Source organism: Camelus dromedarius, chromosome X, assembly GCF_036321535.1.
Source record: "Camelus dromedarius isolate mCamDro1 chromosome X, mCamDro1.pat, whole genome shotgun sequence".
Classification (NCBI taxonomy): domain Eukaryota; kingdom Metazoa; phylum Chordata; class Mammalia; order Artiodactyla; family Camelidae; genus Camelus; species Camelus dromedarius.
The window spans coordinates 75,537,543-75,543,823 of NC_087472.1; the positions used below are offsets into that span (position 1 = coordinate 75,537,543).

The window sequence follows — 6,281 nt, forward strand, 5'->3', positions numbered from 1 at the left end:
TGCCATATGTGCTCTTCAAATTATTATTAAAGTGGTATCTCAATCGAAATGCCAAGAACAATTTTTGTGAAAATTGATAAGCTGATTCTAAAATGAACATGGAAATTCAAAAGGCCAAGAATAATCAAAGCATTCTTGAAGAAAAAGAGCAAAACTGCAGGGCTTACTGACCACATATAAAGGTATATTATGAAATTACATAATTATAACACTGGTACTCAAACAAGGATAGAGAAACTAAAATGAACAGAATCTAGAAACAAATCTACAGAAATAACCAAATTATTTAATTTATGAAAAAGATGATGACACTATAGGCAAAAAAGGATGATCTTTTCAATAAATGGTATTGGGTTAGCTGGATGCCCATTTCAACAACAACAACAAAACAATGGGCCTTTACCCATACCCATAAGTCATACTGGCAACATACAATAAAATCAATTTCAAATGAATCATAAATATAAACGAGAGATTAAATGATAAAACAATATAGAAAAATATTTTCACGACCTTAAGAAAGGCAAAGGTTTCTTAACCAGGACAAACAAGCACTACCCATGAAGGGGAAAATGATGAATTGAAGGATGTTAAAATTGAGATACAGGCGTATGTTGTTCTATTGCACTTCACAGATGTTGCATTTTTTACAAATTCAAAGTATGCTTGCAACCCTGTGTTGTCAGATGATGGTTAACATTTTTCAGTAATAAAGTATTTTTTAATTAAGGCATATATGTTGTTTTTTAGACAATGCTATTGCACACTTACCAGACTACTGTATAGTATAAAATTAACTTTTATATGCACTGGGAAATGAAAAAAATTCATATTACTTGCTTTATTGTGATATTCATTTTATTGCGATGGTCTGGAACCAAACTCGTATTATCTCCAAGGTATGCCTGTATTCAGTTCCTCAAAAGACATCATTAAGAGACTGAAAATGCAAGCAACTGAGATTTGCAATAAATAGACCCAACAAAGTATTGACATCTTTAATATAGAAAGATCTCTTACAAATCAATAAGAAAAGGACAGTCTAAGAGAAAAAGTGGTCAAAAGACTTGAACAGGCACTTCATAAAAAGATATTCAGGCCAACAAACATAAGATTCACATTTGTCATCAGGCTTATGCAAATTAAAACCACAACGAGATACCATCCATAACCACTAGAATGGCTACATATTTTTTCTTAAAAAGACAATAACCAAGTACTGGCAATATTCTAGAGCAATCAGAACTCAAAATTTTCTGTTAGGAGTTTTTGAGTACAATCACTTTGGAAAACTGGTTGGCAGTATCTATTAAAGCTAATCTTATACATAGCCTGTGAGTCAGCATTTCTACTCCTAAGTATATGCCTAACAGAAAGGTGCGCATGTTATCACCAAAACACATGTTCTAGAATGTTTACAGCACTATTTGCAGGCCAAGAATGTAAACAACCAGAATGTCCACCTATTGCAGTAAATTCACACAATGAAATACACAGCAATAAGAATGAAGGAATTACTACTACACCCAGTAACTTGGATCAATCTCAAAAACAAAATCTTTAAGCCAAAGAAGTCAAACATACAAACAAAAATACAGACAGACAGACAGAAAGAGAGAACCAGGCCAGGACTGAGTATCTGACTTTAACTCCATTAACTCTACTACCATTTAGCAAGTTAGGATACACCTGGGTCTTGGTTTTATCAGGAAAATGACAATGATGATACTGACCTCAGAAGGTGGTTTTGAACAGGAGGGAGCCATCTATATTTAAAAGTTTGTCTGTTACAGACAAGCACTGAATTCACTTCAATTTACCATACCAAACATTTATGGACAACATATTACAGACACACAGTGAGAGAGGAAAGAGCAGAGTGAGGAAGAGCAGTGAGAGAGGAAACCACGGATCTTGTAAGATAGCACACAGTGCACCACAAATAAACAGACTGAGGAAGAGGTGAGGATGGAGACAAAGATACATCTTCTTGGGTGGGCTGGTAACTGACAATTCCCCTAAATGGCAGCCAGAAGCTAGCCAGGAGAAAGAGAATATGGGGAATTTATGTGGACAGAATAGATTATTTGAGTATGCAGAGTGGTGCATTAATGCTATGCAGAACAGTGATGGCAGGGAGAGGGGAGGGGAGGGAATGTAGGAAGCCGAATGACCAATAAATGCAGAGACACTGTCATAGACATATCCTGTCTTCCCACTAGTATCTGTATAGTTTGTGCCCTCTTTTCCTTTAGGTTTCTGCTCAAATGTCTTACCAGGGAGACCTTCGTGACCATTGTATTTAAAATGGTACAGTCCCTCCCTCATCACACTCTATTATATATTAATTTACTGTCTCTCAATTGTAGTTTCAAAGACTCTGTTTGGGTTTTATTTTCCACTGTTGTATCCTCAGTGCTTAAAACACTGTCTGGCATATAAGTTATGCAACAAAAAACTCTTAAACTAATGGATGGATTCATGCATGCACAGTGGGCTGAAGCCGGTGTGATGATACTTAAAATGCTGTGTAACTACGATTTGAATTGAGAATAAAGAGACATCAGCACCAACCTTTGAAAAAGTCTCTAAGTGTTCTGGTGTCAGGAAACCTCAGCCTCACTGTTAAAAAACTGATAATTATACCTGGCCTAGAAAAAAGAATCATCTCTTATTTTGGCAAGTCTAACACACTAGTTACAGCAGGAGGAGGGAATATGTTGCTTGTGCAAGGAGACTGTTGGTTCAGTTCCTCTTTAGAGCATGAAAACCCCTGACCCTCATTATAAATTTAATAACCATTTCCTCCTCTTGGGTAAAGAACTGAAGGAATAAATTGTGAACATTAACGAATATTTTCTCAAGACAAATTATATATGGCAAATAAAGCAGAAAAATACATTACACATTGCAACAAATGAAGAAAAAATAGTTGACACCGCACCAAATGGATAACACATGCAAAGCTCCTAGAAAAAAAATCTTTGTCTGAAAAATCTGCCAACTTGCTCTTCAATGTTGCTACCAGACATTAGAAAAGGAGTTACATAATAAACCCAACTCATATGAAATAATAAATTTGTGAATGGATATTATATCTGTCAACCATTTCTGCTCTATGAGAAATTCTAACGGGGATGGTAAACTTCCACCCTCTAAAACTGACACCAGGTTATAGGGAAAACCCACTCTGTTTGCCACTCTAAAAATCTGAGGATTCAGTTGTCTACCAAAATTTTGTTTAAATGTCATAAATAGAAGATTGAAACCAGTGCAATACCTGATATGTAATTTCGTTTAGAGTAAAAAAAAAAATAAGTACAAGGACGTAAGAATTTGAAGTCCGTATGTCTCTCAAAGTTTAAAATTTCTGCTCCTTTGCTAATTTTTAAAAAGAACAAAAGCAGCCTTGCCCTTGAAATTGAAGTCACATCTGATTTTAGAAAGTATATAATTCACTGGCCTCTGCAGGAGTGTGACAGGGGAGATCAGAAATCTTCAGGAGGAGTAAAATACTGGGGTCGGAAGGAAAAAGAAGGAAGAATGTAGGTTCAGAGTCGGGGAAGGGGGGTTGCAAAAGTTCTTAAGCTAAAAGAGGGGCGGGGTGGGAGGTAGGAGTAAAGAGGTAGGAAAGAAATCGGCGACAGAAGAAATGATCACGGCTCAGAAAAAATCAGGGAGGATCCGGGACAACGAGGAGAAGTAAAGAACAACCAGGGATAAAAGGACCAGAAAAGTCACAGGGAGAGGGGATGACGGCCGGCCGTCTCTTGACGAGTAAGAGAGAGGGGAGAGGCTATCGGAATCAGAAGCATCAGAAACATCCTACATACAATGTACTCTGGGGATGAATTCTTTCCATCTCACGTGGACGCTAGGAGGAAAGTGTCCCTGAAGTGTCTGGGGACTCACTTGTGAAAATTACCAGTCCCTTTCTTTACACTCACCTCGATGAAGAAAGCCGCGACGCGACGATGGCGTGACCGGAAGTGCTGTTTTCTTTTGTTTGGTGGAAGCTTTAGCCCAGGCGGCCACACCCCCACCCCGGCCCCCCACCCCCGCCCCCTGCCTTCACTCCAGGAGACTTCCTGTGCCTCTCTAGCAAGCTCTTTAAATACTTCGTCTCCTTGGCTCTCTCACCAGATGGATGGGAACCTGGATAGTGACGTAAAACGGCTGGAAGAGGGAATCAGTTAACTTTTTACAAATTCTAGCTCTAGTCATCCCAGGAACTGCAGCATTTTTGTCAAACCCTAAGTATCCAGTTTGTCACCAAGCCTTGATGATTCAGACTTTCAAATATCCCCCTTACCCTTAGCCTCTTAAGTCTAGGATGCCTACAGTTATATATTTACCACACTGATTTACTGTTTTCTGGAATTCTTTTAAAGTTCGTTTTTACTAGTGGCATACTTAGATTTCAAGATTTTTTTTAAAATCCTAAATCTGAATCACTTTTGTCTTGGAATGGTATCCAGAGAGTTGCCTGCCATACTCAAATTTCCAAATAAGCAAAGGTGAGCTCATTTAGAAAGCACTCTTGTATACTTGTATAGTCCCCAGGAAAATGAAGAAATTGACAACTGACAAAAAGTTTCAATAATAATAATCCAGGATCAATCCCTAGTAACTCCATTAAAATTTTTTAAATAAATAAATAAACCTAATTACCCATCCACTCTCCCCAAAAAACTTAAAAATAAATAAATAAATAAACAAACAAACAAACAAATAAATAAATAAGAATAATCCTTACTCTGGTTAAAAGTTCAGCATTGAGTTAACTATTGCCATTACTTCCAGAAAGTTCTTTGGGGCCCCAAATCTGTACCCAGTTCTCCTCTTTTGGTGTTATTTTTAGTCGACATAGAAGTATATGCTGAGAATCTACCATATCCCAAACACTATGCTATAGCCAGAGGTATTGCACTAGAAGCCCACAGCTTAGGGGTTAAATGTACCATTTAAACACATTAGAGCCTAGCATAAAATGGGTGATTATAAATGTTTGTTGACTGAATAAATAACCAAAATGTGGTCAGGGCAATGACCGGGACCAGCACAAGGTCCTGACTTTTGTTGGTATTGTTATAGTTCATTTCAACATTTTGACTCATATTTTGCCATTCAACCAACAGATTTTGAACCATCACTCAGTGCAAGGCTCTGTTCCTGACAGTGTCCATGTGAGGAAGAGTAAGACGCAGTCCTAGATTTCAAGACCCTCCAACCAGTAGGGGAAAAGAAGACATAAACAACTAACAGTAGTATAATGTAACAATAATAATTGGTCAAGAGAAGACAATGTAGGAACTATGGCTAACCCATTGACTGGCAAATACTAGAAACCTAAAATAGACCTTATCTCCTAGAGGATGCTCAAGGGAGATTTGTTTGATGTTGAATAAATGATTGAATGGGTAAATTAAAAATGAATGACAATGGATTTGAAGCATAGTGTGAAAGGAGCACTGTTGAGAGATGAGGCTGGATATAAGAAGAGGCCAGACAAGGAAGGACCTTACATACCATGTAATGGAGTTTGAGTTTAATTATGAGGAAAACAGAAAGCCAAAGGTGAATTTTAATCAAGAAAGCATATAGTAATGTTTCAAATCAGAAAATAGAAGACAAGTTACACCAGGGCAACCTAGAGACAGACAGGTTAGTTTAGAAGATATTATAGTCATCAATGACCAAAAACAGAAAATAAGGGATTTATGCATTTAAGAATTAATTGTATTTTGGAAATGAGCTGGGAAAAATAGCCAATGGATTATCCAAAATCCAGAGACAGTGAAACCTGAGCATTTTCCTTTATGCCCTCTGCATTAAAATTCTTTATTACTTCATGCAACAAATATTTATTGACCAATTAATATGCACCAGGCCCTGAGCATAGAACCATGATCAAAATGGACAAATTCCTTATAATTTGGAAAGTGCACCAAGAAGATCACAAATCTCTGTGCTTTCACACACTGCTAGCTTATATTCACCTTTCAAAGGTCAGCTCACATTTTCTCTCTTTCATGAAACCTTGCTAATGCTTCCTTTCACTCTTTAACCCAAACCAGACAACTGCTCCTTTTCTCTGCTTCTGCCACGTATCCTATTCTTATTCACTCAGCAAACATTTGTTGGTCAGCTTCTGTGTCGTTCTTCAAGGCAGTAGCGATACATTCATAAACAAAGGAGTCAAAGAAATCCTTGTGCTTTTGGAACTTACATTTTAGTGAGGAAGACAAGCAATAAACAAAATAACATAATAAATATAGAAC

General features: G+C 37.2%; 1 protein-coding gene across 1 annotated transcript in view; it reads right to left on the bottom strand.

The window, feature by feature from the left end:
• Positions 1 to 3,982, bottom strand: part of MAGED1 (MAGE family member D1) — a 63,282-nt gene extending 59,300 nt beyond the window's left edge. Inside the window, exon 1 of the mRNA XM_031445178.2 lies at positions 3,948 to 3,982. The gene's annotated coding sequence lies outside the window, so the exon portion shown is untranslated. The remainder of the gene's footprint in view (positions 1 to 3,947) is intronic.
• Between the last annotated feature and the right edge of the window lie 2,299 nt (positions 3,983 to 6,281).